We start from the raw sequence: 14551 nt of genomic DNA, 5'->3' as shown, positions 1-14551 counted from the left end.
CAACTAATCCCTCTATTGTGTGACTGTCTGGGAGAATTTACCAATGCCTAACTGTCCATTAACCCCAGTCATGTGACCCAGACCAGACTATAGGCACAAAAGGGCTAAGGACAGAAGAATGCCAACTTTCTAAAGTCAAAAGAACAGATGATAGACAGAATGCTGAACAATGTAAATCATTCATCCCCAGTCAGAGACCTTGGATTAAATCCATCATGTTTTGCCCACCAGGCCACCCCAATTTGGACTCAGCCATATGCAAATCAGTCTTGTCCCTGCTCCCCATGGGAACAGACCAGCCAGAACTGCCAGGTCAGGTCTTCCCTGGACCAGAAACAAGCATCCTGGGCCCGTTTTTTCTTTTTTTGTTTTTTTTTAAAGCACAACTTTACCAATGAAGGAAATACTGGTAGATATACACTACCACTACTTGGTAATCCAGTATATATTACTTGTTCATCATTTCTGATCACACAAAAAAGCCAACCATATCATTATGGTTGATTATCAGTCTCTGTATGTTTATATTTATGTTCAACGATAGCCAATTTCTACAGTTTCCATATATTTTGTAATATGTTTCACCAAGAGGCTTTCATTTACTGGATCTTTATGGTAAAAATGTCCTCCAGGAAGCTTGTGACTGTTTACTTCTCCACTTGTTAAATCTTCCCATGTTTCCAAATCATGTGGAACATCCTCTATTCCATCAAAGCATGTGACTCCACAAGAAAATATCTTACTTGTGTTTTTGCATAGTTGAAATTCTACTTTAAGATCTGCTCTTAAAACTGGAAGGAAGAGTTTCACAAGCTCCTTGTTTGTGAGAATCTCAGCAGGCATGCTGCCAACATCTGTTATCTATTTGAGAAATTCTTCATCATTAAGTTCTGTTCTTTTCTGATATGGAGACAGAGTTTTTGAATGAGGGGGCTAATGAACCAGATACAAAGAGATGGGTTGGTTCCAAGCCATGTCTTTTTTTCAGTTTTTAGGGCAGTAGCAAATCAAGTAAGTTATCCAAAGCTGTGACCAAAGATCCCAAAAGGATTTTCCCTTATCTGTGGCAGTAAAATTGTTCTTATTTCATTAATAATTTGGTTCATTTATTCTGCAAAGGGTTTCTGAGAATGAGATTCTCTTCCTGCCAATCTTATTGAATACACTATTCAAAGAATAATTCCCCAGCAGTGAGTCCACCGGTGTTTTACCAGCATGGTACTCAAGCGCCATATTTCTTGAATCTGGTCGCACATTGAACCCAGGGCGCACGTCTACGCATACCCGACACACTTAGGGCAGCAAATGAGAAAACAACAGATAATGAACTGAATACTGAATAATGTCAAACACTCACCCCAGTCAGAGATCTGGGCCTAAATTCATAATTGTTTTACCCGCCATGCCACTACAGCTCAGACACAGGCATATGCAGACCAGCCTTGATCCTGCCAGGTCAGGTCCTCTCTGGACTGGAAATAAGCATTCTAGGACCAATTTCAGGGCACCATTCTTCCTCAGCCAGGCTAGCTTGAATCCAGTGGCACATGAGCACGGGCACCATGTCTAGGCATACTCAGCGCACTTAGGGCAACAAATGCAAAAAGAATAGATGGAAGGATGGGTTGCTGAATCATGTCAAATATTGACCCTAGTCAGAGAACTGGGCCCAGGTTCATAGTGTTTGTGCCCACCATGCCAACCCAGCTTGGACCCAGCCAATGTCTAAAACTGGCATTTTTAAAATTGTGATCAAAAACCCGACTTCACTACTAAATAGGGGTTTTTACCTAATTTCCAAAGTCATTAACTAGTTATCTCATCCCATTTGGAAATTACACTCATAAACTGTAATCTGGCACCTCCAGTGTTATCCTGTGAGAGAGATAGGCCTTGCAGTAGTGAAAACATTTTTTAGAAGTTTTTCACTACCAAGACATGTTAAACTGAAAAGTACAAGTCCAACATTTTAAATGCACTGCAGCCTGCCCTAGGGCTATCCAGGGCCTACCTTAAGGGGTACATTTGTATTGAAAAGGACAGTTTGGGTCTGACAAAAGGTTTACTTGCCAGGTCGACATGGCAGGCTGCAGTGGCAGGCCTGGGACATGTTTAAAGGGCTACTTAAGTGGGTGGCACAATCAGTGCTGCAAGCCCACTAGTAGCGTAATTTACGGTTGCATGAAGGAACCATGCATGGCTGAACAATGCAGTTAGAAGCACAACTGTGTCTAATTCCCGCATGCCTTTTCCACGCATGCCTTTACAACAAATTTAATTGTAAAAGCATGCTTAGTAAAGGTATATTTGGTAAAGACATGCATGATTGTGTGATACAACCTTCCGACCCCCTTTGCACCTGCCCTAAAACCTTCCATATCGTAAAAACTACCCCACCCTGTCCTAAAAAATACAGCAAACCCCTGCTGCTGCTCTAAAACCTACCCTGCCTTGTCCTAAACATGACACCAACCCCGCACCCCAGTCCTAAACCCTAAAACCTACCCCGCCCTGTCCTTAAAAGTACTGCAACACCCACCTCCACTCTAAACTCCAAAACCTACCCTGTCCTAAAAATTACCCTACCCTGTCCTAAAACCTACCCGACTCCCCACCTGCACCCTAAACCTTAAAACTTACTGTCCTGTCCTTAAAACTACCCCGACACCCAGCCTCAAACCATAACCCAAAAACCTACCCTGTCCCCCCACTCTAAACCCTAATATCTACTCCACCCTGTCCTAAAAACGACCCCATCCCCTGTCCCCACCCTGAACCCTAAAACATACCAGTCCCTGTCCTGAAAACTCCCCCACCCCCGCCCTGAACTCTAAAACCCAAACCTCCCTGTCCTTAAAAATCAACATCGAGGTAGCGGATAGTTACTTGTAGAGGACTGAAGGGAAACCAAAAGATATAGCTGGTGACAGGACGGGATGATCAACTTTGGTATTTGAAGTGGGGGAATATAGAAGTAGGTAGAAAGCAGGAGTTCAGAGCGTCCTCACCCCAAACAAGATGAATAAAGAGCAGACAGAGTGGAGAATGAAGACAGGTCAGAGGTAAAGGGGATCATTGAAGAGAAAAACTGACTTCAAGGAATAACAGGTTTGAGATTTTTTGATATGAAGTGTTTTCATCAAGATGGATTCTCTATCCTGGCAATGCCATTTATTTGAACAAAAATAGGAAAAAGCTTCTAACGAAGTTTTTTCAAGAACATTTTTCCAGAATTCCAAACAGGCATTAATATCATTATCAAAAGTCCAGGGGCCATATTTATGACCCAGTTTGCACCACTCTTGCACCACGTTGCGTGGTGCAAGAGTGATGAACACCTTAACTGGGATCTATAAAGCCACACAAAGTCACCCTGCATGGGCCTGTCTGGCTTCATAAATCTTGAGTAATGTAATGTAGCACAAATTGATGCATTACATTACTCTGCCCTAGGGAGACATTCCCATGGGTGGTGTTTGGGTGGTCCCACACAACATCCATGGATTTTGGTACATTCCCACATTTACAAGAACTTTTAAACCTGGGAATGCACCTAAAAGATACACCTTCACAGGAGAGCGTAATGAGGAGAAATATGTTTATTTCTTTTTGTATTTTCCCTCTTTCTATGTGTGCTGTTTCCCCGGAGTGTTTTTGTGCAGGAAGGTGGACAAAAACAATCCGGGTGCAAGGGTGGCTGTGTTGGCACTAGGCTGCCAACAGGGCACCAGCATAGGGGGAAAGGAGAGGAAGGTGCTGTATTGGATACACTTGGCACATTCCTGCCCTTTTCCTGTGATGCAGGGCAGCACAGCAAGGTGACTTAATGTGCTGCCGTGCATCACAAAGCCTATAAATATGGTTCCAGTTTTTTTTACTTTTTATTGATTTTTCTGAACAGGAAATGCCAAGGTGTACACTATATTAGCAAGAGATGTAATACAGACCTCCTTTTCAATATGCTGCAGACAGTTTGTGATATAGTGTGGGAGGAAATACATAATTTAGCACCCTCATATGAAATATTGAAAATTGAAGTATGTAAATCCTTTTCATATTCCTGACTTTGATGCAGCATGACTGGCGCCAGTCTGCCTTGCAGACTCGCAAAAGGACCAAGAAAGTCTTCTTTTTTTATTGTGTTCTTCTTATCATAATTTTCATTGTTTTGTTAATAGTGGGATTATTCCTAAATATTTTACAATTATATATTCGTCAAATCAATCCATAAGGATCAGTTTTCTTTAATAATTTTAAAACTGAATGATAACATTAAGGGCCAGAAGTAGGAAGCAGTTTGCACGTCGCAAACAGCGAATTTCGCTGTTTGCGACATGCAAAATGCACTTTGCAATGCACAAAACCCGTTTTGCGATTCGGTAACCTGGTTACCGAATCGCAAAACAGGTTTGTGAGTCACAATTAGGAAGGGGTGTTCCCTTCCTAATTGTGAGTCACAGTGCAATGCAGGATTGCTTTGTGACCGCGAACGTGGTCGCAAACCAATCGCAGTTTGCACCCTTTTGCAATGGGTGGTAACCCATTCGCAAAAGGGAAGGGGTCAAACATTTTTTCAGAGCATGCCTGCTCTGAAAAAATGAAACGAAAACGTTTCATTTTTCGTTTTTGTAATGCATCTCATTTTCCTTTAAGGAAAATGGGCTGCATTACAAAAAAAAACTGCTTTATTAAAAAGCAGTCACAGATATGGTGGTCTGCAGTCCACAGCAGGCCACCATCCCTGTGAATGCCGCCACTCGCAGTGGGGTCGCAAATTGCGACCCACCTCATGATTATTCATGAGGTGGGCCTTTGTGACCCCCTTGCGAGTCACAGATGGTGTCATGGACACCATCCAACATTCTGACTTGCAATTTGCAGGTCGCAATTCAGAATCTTCCTACATCTGGCCCTAAAAGTCTTCTTTGCGAGTCTCATTCTTGGCAGTTACCCAAACTTTTATTGGTGTCTTGTTAGTAGACAATGAATGCTAACATCTATTGACAAATCTATTAATTGAGAACTTGCATGATTTTAATGTTTTAAATATTCTATTGGAGTTAAAAAAATGCCTGCAATTACGTTCTACTGTATTGAAGTGGTTCATATGCTTAAATGGCAAAGACCATGGAAGCACAGACAATATAAAATGTGAACATTTTTTGCAGAATACAATGTAAAAAACATTGAACTTAATGTTTTTCGTATTAAAAGTGAGCATTTATATGTAGGTGTAAGGAAGATATGTTATGGTAACACGTTTGGGAAACATTTTAGGGCTGAAAGTCAAACACAGCTATTCTTGTATTCTAACCAGAATTTAATAGGAAGTTCAGATTTAAGGTCTATTTATCATGCCACTGAGCGGGGATGCAAAAACGGTGTCCAATTATTTAGCAAGACATGCAGATTCTGCATAAAAACACACTTTAAAATTGCAACTGTGGCTAGAGTAACACGAGCAATCGTTCTATGTTTGCTCTTCACAGTTTGACTCTCCAGAGGTTATTAGGAAAGGAGCTAATTGGCATCCCCATACCTGTGTACACAATGCTTCAAAAGAATGTAAGGTCATTACTAAGAGTTGCAAATCATCAAATACATATAACTTGCACTCATTTGTCTTGGCCCATAATTCATTCACATATTTCTCTCTGTTTTTTCTTCCTTATACATGAATAACACGTATATAATTTTATGCAAATCAATGTTTAAATGTGGGACTCTGGTGTCCTTTTTCCCGGGAAGCTTAACCTACGGAACATACAGAACCCACTTCTACATATATGACATGTATTACACTATATCAATCACGATTTCGTTAATTTAAAACAAATCTGATTAAACAAATTGTATTTGAAAGGAAATCAGAATTTTAAAAACTGGCCTGTAGCCATATTCTATCAAAATTAAACCGTAGAATGATATTAGCCGGAGAATGGTAATAGCTACACAGAGATTGTCAGTATGGGGAAGCAAAAATATAAAGGGGATACTGAACTGAGGAAATGTAGGGATCATTCTTGTTAGCTTGTTTAACTATTTAAAGACATTTAATGACTCATTACTGAAAACCCATATTGCCCATTGCATCTGGTTTCACAATGCTGATTTACTTCAGCCTGCTCAATATGAATGAGTTTTTTTTCAACACCTCCAATTAAAGCAATGTAGCACTCTGGTGTCCCTAAGTGCATCAAGAAAATACATTATCATTCTAAGTATTCTTTAGAACTCTGGTGCTGCAGTAGATCACTGGGAATCAAATAATGGGCTACTGCTACTGATGGATGTCCAGGTTTCAATCCGCAAGCTAAATTTATTTTCTCACAAAATTGATAAAGATGTTTGAGAATTTATAGTAAATGTGTCATCATTTTACTTTCTGGCGTTGTTACCTCTAATTTCCAAGAAAAACTGAAACCTCTCCTTGTATTGACTTTTTGTAGACTCTTCTACTGGAACTTTTTCAATTTATAACTCCAATTTCAACAGCATTGTGTTCATGGATATCAAGTATTTGTCATGACTAGGGAATACCAGTGCATTAATTGTCGTCGGAGAAGCTGTAGTAGAACAGTAGGGAATCAGACTGCTGCTGCTGCTGTACAAACGCCTATGTGGAATTCTCTACAATGTATTTTAATAGTGGAGCCTTACCTTACCTCTAAATAGTAACATGAAAAAGTAATCTAACAAACCGGTTTGTGAATTTTAGGACATATTTTAAGGCTCCAGTTTGCAAAAGCAAAAATATCCAGGGAAGGCTTGACCAGGTAGGGACTAAGACAATACTTGAATGAGGATAACCATCAACCATCAGTTACAAACCCTGCAGCAAAAGTCAAAGATTCCACCCCAAGTTCGGTCATAGACAGGCTAACAGAAAGAGGAATCTTCAAACAGGGTACTTATCTTATGGGGACAGCAAAAGTCAAAGATTCCACCCCAAGTTTGGTCATAGACAGACTAACAGAAAGAGGAATCTTCAAACAAGGTACTTCCCTATGGTGACAGCAAACAATTGAATGCTGAATTAAAACATTCTCAAACTAAGGACAAACACTACGAGTAGAAATATAGTTTCAGGATATAGGCTCCCTTTTAGAGCCATTGTCACAGTTCTGACATTTATTCTTTCTACCAGAATTTGTTAGGATGACAACCTATTTAGAGGATCACAAACACATCCTTATTCCAAGAAGAAATTCCCCTTTGATCCTGAGACCCAGGCATTGGTGTAGAGAGTTTGCTCTTGACCATATTTTGCCAGTTAAGTTCCAGCTAATGGGGGCGTGTGGCCAAGATGGTGAACACATTGGACGTTCCTTAGAGAGCTCTGTGCTGGGCCCGGCAAATATCCTGGTATCGATGGTGTAAGGGTCCCAAGAGTGAATTGCATGGACCCGCTATGCCCAGCCAAACTCGGATGGTGCTCGGATGGCTGCAACAGTGCCGTAAACATCACAACTGGGCTTCCCTTGCCCGATGCCGCGGAAACCATGTGGACAACGGTAATGGTGCCGTGGCCCATAACTGTAATGAGGATCTGTGGAACCCAGGGGAGTCAGTAAGGGACTGCTCCTGACCCTAAAGCTAAGGCCCAGCCCGGCACGAGTCAGCAGGTGCTCCAGGCGTGTCCGTGATCCGCGACTTCGCTGCAATGGGAGAAGAGAGCCTGCAGACCTGTCCACTGAACGCTCACAGCCACAACATTGTGGGAGCTGCGCTGAAAGATGTGAGTGAGCGACACCCTTGGCGCTGGTGAGTGTGCGCTCACGCGCTCCCCCTATGGTTGCTTGTGATTCCCAAGACTGACACCCCCTAATACTGCTTTTGATGGGCGTTGCGCATTACTGCCACAAGTATTATCTGCGGTCTGAGAGGTACCTGAGGCCCTTGTTTGAAGTTGTCACATGTTTCTAACTGAGCTGCCAGAGCAGATAAGAACATATTAAGACTGCTGGGCGAGCTGACTGCAGCCGTAAGATCCCTCATGGTTCTATATTGAATTTTGTAATAGGAGGTGGTTGCCTTAACTAGGGAATTCTCATATGAAGTGAGACATGGGAGACACTGAAATGGCCTGGAGAGAATGAGCAGTTTCGTCCTCGCGGTTGCTTGTTGCCCGCCCTGCACCACGGAGTTGTCTCTGCTGCATCGTGCTTGGTCTATCTGAGTGGCCTACTGCCTTGCACTTTCCAGGGAGCCAGGTGGGCTATCACCAATAATTTGGTGAAGTTTCGACACTTGCATGACAGAGAGACAAACCATTTCACTAACGACCTAATAGTACAAGTATATAGTTGTTTGCCCATATCCCCCCCCCCTGAAAGGAAATGGGGAAAAAACGCCCCACCAAGGCAACAGGAGACACCATGCAAACAGGAGACAACCTCATGCCAGACCCTCCGTCACAAGTAGAACATTTTCGTCACCTCAAATCCACGCTCAAAAGCCACTCTGAGAAATTTGAGAAGATCCTGCACGCTACACTGGACCCCAAAACCTCTCTGTAGGCTAAAATTGACTTGGTATCCCTGGAAGTAAACTTATTGAGAACAGATCATTGCACATTGGCAAATAGGGTTACTCAAGACGAATCAGTCACGCAAACTATGGGGGTTATTACAACTTTGGAGGAGGTGTTAATCCGTCCCAAAAGTGACGGTAAAGTGACGGATATACCACCAGCCGTATTATGATTCCATTATATCCTATGGAACTCGTAATACGGCTGGTGGTATATCCGTCACGTTACCGTCACTATTGGGATGGATTAACACCTCCTCCAAAGTTGTAATAACCCCCTATATCTCCTACTCTTCAGACCATGAAAACAAAAATAACGAACATGTAGGAAGAGATATCTGCTTTACATCGTAGGCGTAGGACGCAGAGGGACGATCGTGTTGCAACAACATTCGCTTTATAGGCTTTCCTTAATGCTCAGACCTTCCCTGTGCTGAACTGTTCTTAGAGGTGTGGCTCCTGCACACTGTGCTAAAAGATAAAACACCTCCTTTGTTCTCCATTGAACGGGCACACCGCATCCCAGGAAGCCCTCCTAAAGTGGGAGCACCACCACGCCATCTCATAGCCCGCTTACTGAAATTTTGCGACCGTGACCTCATCCTTCAACTGTTCCGTACTAAGGGCCCATGGCACTTTGACAATACTACGATCTCTGCCTACCCAGACTACACCACGGAGGTGCAACGCAGACGTGGTTCTTACACGAAGGTTAAACAACAGTTATGCGACCTACAGATCAAATATGCTCCCTTCTTTCCAGCACAGCTGAAAGCTATGGACAATGAAAAAACTCACGTTTTTCAAACACCAGAGGACGTGTGGACTTGGTTGCACGCCAAGGGCCTAGCTGCGACACTTGGGAAGGAGGAGGAAACAGATATGTGAGTGACACCTAAACCACGATGGCAACCCAGAAAACCACTAAGGTCCCGTCCTGATCGTGATCAAGCGGTGGCGAAGCAAGCTTGAGCAGTCGAAGCGGTAACACAACATCAAACCAACTCATTCATTGCTCTCCAATCAGACCATATGAGAGCATTGCGTTCCGAGACTCGCGAATCGGAGGTCTCATCGATCTGCAGCATTGGAGACCCTCACGTTACTCCTGGATCAGTAGACGATATTATCTGATTTTGTATTGTCAATATGTTATGCACTGCTGTCCAATGACTGTTATTTCCATGGTACCTCTAAACCATGGGCAGGGCTTTTCTGTTGATATGTATTTATTTGGGGACCTTCTCAAACTGAGTCCTGGGCCCTAGAGCCGTGCACCAGAATGCACATGCACGTCACACCCTGCATGATGCCTACTTGGACACGTTGTTCACTACAATATCATTGCAAGTGTTATTATGTGCATGATTATGTATATGGAGTGGTATACCACGTGGTATTGGCCCAAAGAGGATTATTTATACAGTTGGGGTATTCTTCGATTTACATGTTTGTTTTGTGATGTTCTACACTGTATTATTGTGCACAAAACTGCTACTCTATATGTGGGACACTAACATTGTGGATGTTTATGAGTGATAATTATTGTGTGGGATGGGGGATTAGGAGTATTAGCGTACGATTGGAGCCCAGAAGGTATTTTCTTTCACTCACTATATTGGATATGCTACCTAACACGCCTTCAGTGACACACATTCTGCAATATAGAATTTTGACTTGAAATGTGCGGGGCATGGCATCCTTCATCAAGCGACATAGGGTATACTCATATCTCAAGCACCGCCAAGCTCACATTTCAATGCTTCTGGAGACCCATCTCATGGCCATGGAGCTCAATCAATTAAGATCTAGGTGTCGGGCAAACATATGGCACTATTACATTCGCCTACGCCAGGGAAGTTCTCATAGGGGTGCTCCGGGAGTCCCATTTTCCCTAAATACTCAAAAAAATAGATTCAGAAGGCCGGTATGTCATTCTGTAGAGTTGGCTAGATGGTATTCCCATTAATTTAGCAGCCATATATGACCCTAAAATGACTCAAATACACTTCCTAGACTCTCTAACACTGGCGCTCTTTTATGATCCGCTAACTCCGGTGATATGGGGTGGAGACTTTAATTGCACCCCAGATTTACATTTCAAAGGTTCCCACCCATACTACCTTCTGCTGTGAGCAACTGCATCACTCACCATTTCAGGATCTGGAGCACCCATATGGGTCTTAGTGATGTATGGCGACTGGGTCATCCGCAAGACCGTGAGTACTCATTTTACTCCCCCGTTCATGACCTGCATTTACGGATTGATATCCTTTTTAGCACCACTCACAATCTGCCTCTTCTAAATCATTCAGGGGACCTAGCACGAACATACTCGGACCATAATCCATTAATGGTGGTTCTATCCTGGGGATCACCATGACCCCCATCCCCAATTTGAGCATTCTAGCAGAAGCACTTTTGGAGCCCCCATTTTGCGTAGCACTATCACAGTGCATCTGACATTTCTTCTAAACAAATGCTGGGTCAGCCTATTCTCGTGTATTAGAATGGGAGACCCATAATGTTGTGATTCAAGATCACTGTGTGGCAGCCACTTGTGGGGTCCAATGGCAATTGATGCAAGATATCTCTGGGGTGGAATGAGATCTACGTCAGGCAGAAATACAAGCTGCAGGGCACGCTGTGTCACCTTGACGGCTCTGACAGTACAGTATCTGTTGTGGCGAGGCAGAATCTACCTTGAGCTATCATGACTTCCGCACACGAATGGCTCTACAACACGCACAGGGAGATCGCCCGGGCAGTTTGCTTGCCTGGCTCCTTCGAGCTGAACATCGCAGTACACCGGCTATGTCGATAAAACTAGCTGATGGCTTGGTAGCTGCTTCACAATTGCCTATTAACGATGCCTTCCGCGATTACTACATCGCTGACTACCCCAATCTGAGCTCTGTGCAGGACTTTCTTAGAGGGGTATCCCTACCTAGTCTCACTAACACCCAGTGCAATGCTACGGAGGAACCTATTCAGATTGATGAGATCAAAGAAGCCATCTCACAAATTGCTCATAACAAAACGCCGGGTGCAGAGGCTTACCAATCAATATTAAGCTACGTGCTCCACTGATATTGTGCTGCGAATTCTGGAGGTATAGCGGGAGGCTTTTCAGCAAGGCCACCTACCAAAATCCTCATGCAAAGCCCTGATAGTGGTACTACCCAAACCAGCACGCAATCCCCTAAACGTTAGTTCATACTGTCTCTTGTCTTTGCTAAATTTGGATTGCAAGATATTAGGGAAAGTACTATCAACTGCTTACTTCTTGTAATGTAAACATTAGTCCACCATGACCAATCAGGTTTCATTCCAGGCTACACTACCTTTCCCAATATATGACACCTACTGCATATCATTCATAATACCCCACCTGGTGACCCCCAAAAAGTGGCAGTTTCTTTAGACGTAGAGAAAGCCTTTGATACCCTGGGATGGGTTTTTCTATTTGCCAGTCTCAAATGTATGGGATTTGGATCTCGACTTCTCAGGTGGGTAGCACGTTGTACATGGAACAACTGGCCAGGGTAAAGACAGGTCAGATGATTTCTAATTGTTTTGACATACAGAGGGGGACGTGTCAGGGTTGCACACTCTCACCACTTCTCTTTGCCTTGGCCATGGAACCCCCGGCCTGCTATCTGCATGAGCGTGCTGAGGCCTGGGTATACAGAACCTGCTGCAGTTCCATGCTGTGTCTCCCCATGCTGATGATGCTCTCATATACCTTAGGTATGTACGAGCCACATTCCTGGAGCTTGAGCACCTCCTGGAAACCTTTTGGGAGATCTCGGGTCTCCGAGTTAAGTGGTCCAAATCTTGTGTGTTCCCACTGGCCCCATGTCCCCCTGTCAATAGAAGACTCTCAGTTGCCTCCCGCCTGCAGTGAAATTATGACACCTTCAAATATTTAGGAGTTAATGTTTATCATGCCATGCTTGACCTCCTTGATGGTAGCTTACCCAAGGAGATTGCAAATATCCGTACTTCCCTCACTTTCTAGCGATCTCTACCAATATCAACGAATGGCCGTGTGGCGATATCCAAGATGTTAATTCTTCCTAGATTGCTGCATCTATTTTCAGCATTACCTATAGTGGTACTACATGCCTTCTTCAAGACGCTGGACGGCTTGCTCCTGGATTTGATGTGGGGTGATGGACGCCTATCTAAACTCCAAAGACCATTGACGGAGGGTGGGTTGGCTGCCCAAACTTTGAGCTATACTGTGCAGCAGCACCGCTACAATGGCCATTATCCTGGTTATTCGCACCACTACACCCGGAATCACACGCTATATACACCCGACTAGGGACTGTTGCAGTGTACATTTGGTAGCAGTCCTCACAACAGTATGACACAGCTTATGAAGGTAGCACACACATGCTGGCACTGTATCATACATTTCGAGGGCCCACACATCCCTTATTCACCGTAGATTGCCATCTGGGAGATACCTGGGATTGCACAGAAAAAACAAGCTTGGCTTCGAACTCTAGGTATTATTTCTACAGGTGGGGAATGTTGGGATCCACTAGTACTCAAAGTGGAGGCGAAGATACAGCCTCCTGGAGATGTGTCACACACCGATATGTGTTTTCCATGCCTCATGTATAAGATGTCTATAATGAATGTCTCCATTACACGCCCCTGTCTCTAGATGCTCAACATTGTACTGAAAACAACACTCACTTCATCCTATCTCACTATATATAGTTCCATGAATGTATTGTTCTGTTTTTCGTTTAATAGTTTTATTGATGAATATAACAATTGTTTATAAGCTTTTATCTAGGGACACTTTCTGGTGGACCTCCAACTCAAAAATATTTAATTATATGCGCATTAGTGCTATATGTAAGAATGGCAATTTGCTCAACGGAAAAATTTATTGTAATGTCCTTCACAACATTGAAAACTAATAAACAGACATGAAAAAAAGTTACAGCTAATGGAGGGGCATCTGAGGGGATACACAGCACAAGATCTCCTTCATATTTGAAGGTGATAGAATGGCCTTGATGTAAACATTTTTGAAATTCAAAGATGATATTCCTTCAGAAGGTAGTCATTTTCACAGGTTGTACCTTTGTTCCAGCCTTGCAAACTTCCATGTCCACTAAAGTGCCCAGACACAAGAACAAAAATGATCTTTTGACTTTTCGGTCATTTGAAATGTCGATGGAATCTTCTTCTGATTATTGTATCTCCTGGAGGAATTAACACCAAGGCTTAATGTGGTGGTGTGTGAAATTCAATAATTAAATTCACAAGTAAACGTCATGAAATTATGCTTTTAACATGAAATACACTTGGAGGTATCTGCCTGACTTTTTTTGTGTGCATAGTTTGTGTAAGAAATTCATACACAACATCAGCAAGAGACTGATTTGAGCTGCAAAAGTCTTTCAGTGGGTCAGCTGCTGCATGAACTAGCCCCCCACATGTGAATTTTAAGCAAACTCTTGTAATAAAAAATTGAGTACACTTTTTCATAATACAAATTTAGGCCCTCATTATGGGTTTGGTGGTTTTCGGGCAAGACCGCCATGCGAAATGGCACCACCATACTGGTAGTGGTGGAGGCATAACGACCACCGAATAAGATACAAAAACCACCCAAATACAGACACAAAATCAACAGCCCCAGGCCATCTGCCCCACCATGCCAGATAACCATACATACACCACACACACCTGACCAAGCCACCATATAACACCCCTCCACACCAACAATCACTTGCGGCAAATACAAGCAGCCACTGCCACACCTGAGACGAAGCACACACCAAACACAGCAAACAAATATCACAAAGCACACATTGCCCAAATCAATGGCACAGCTTACCAGCACACACAGCCAAACACCCCCACATCACCACACACCCCGCACTGCACCCAACACGCACAGCACATACCCACCCCACAACATGTCACGCGAGAAGCACCCATGGTTCACCAGCAATGAGTTGCAGGTCATAGTGGATGAGATTAGCAGAGT

At 43.3% G+C, this 14551-nt stretch overlaps 1 pseudogene; it reads right to left on the bottom strand.

Annotated features, from left to right (window-relative positions):
• Positions 1-534: 534 nt before the first annotated feature.
• LOC138246867 (S-acyl fatty acid synthase thioesterase, medium chain-like) lies at positions 535-10922 on the bottom strand (annotated as a pseudogene).
• Between the last annotated feature and the right edge of the window lie 3629 nt (positions 10923-14551).

This window comes from Pleurodeles waltl, chromosome 7 (assembly GCF_031143425.1).
Source record: "Pleurodeles waltl isolate 20211129_DDA chromosome 7, aPleWal1.hap1.20221129, whole genome shotgun sequence".
Classification (NCBI taxonomy): Eukaryota; Metazoa; Chordata; class Amphibia; order Caudata; family Salamandridae; genus Pleurodeles; species Pleurodeles waltl.
This window is presented reverse-complemented; position numbering and strand designations above follow the sequence as displayed.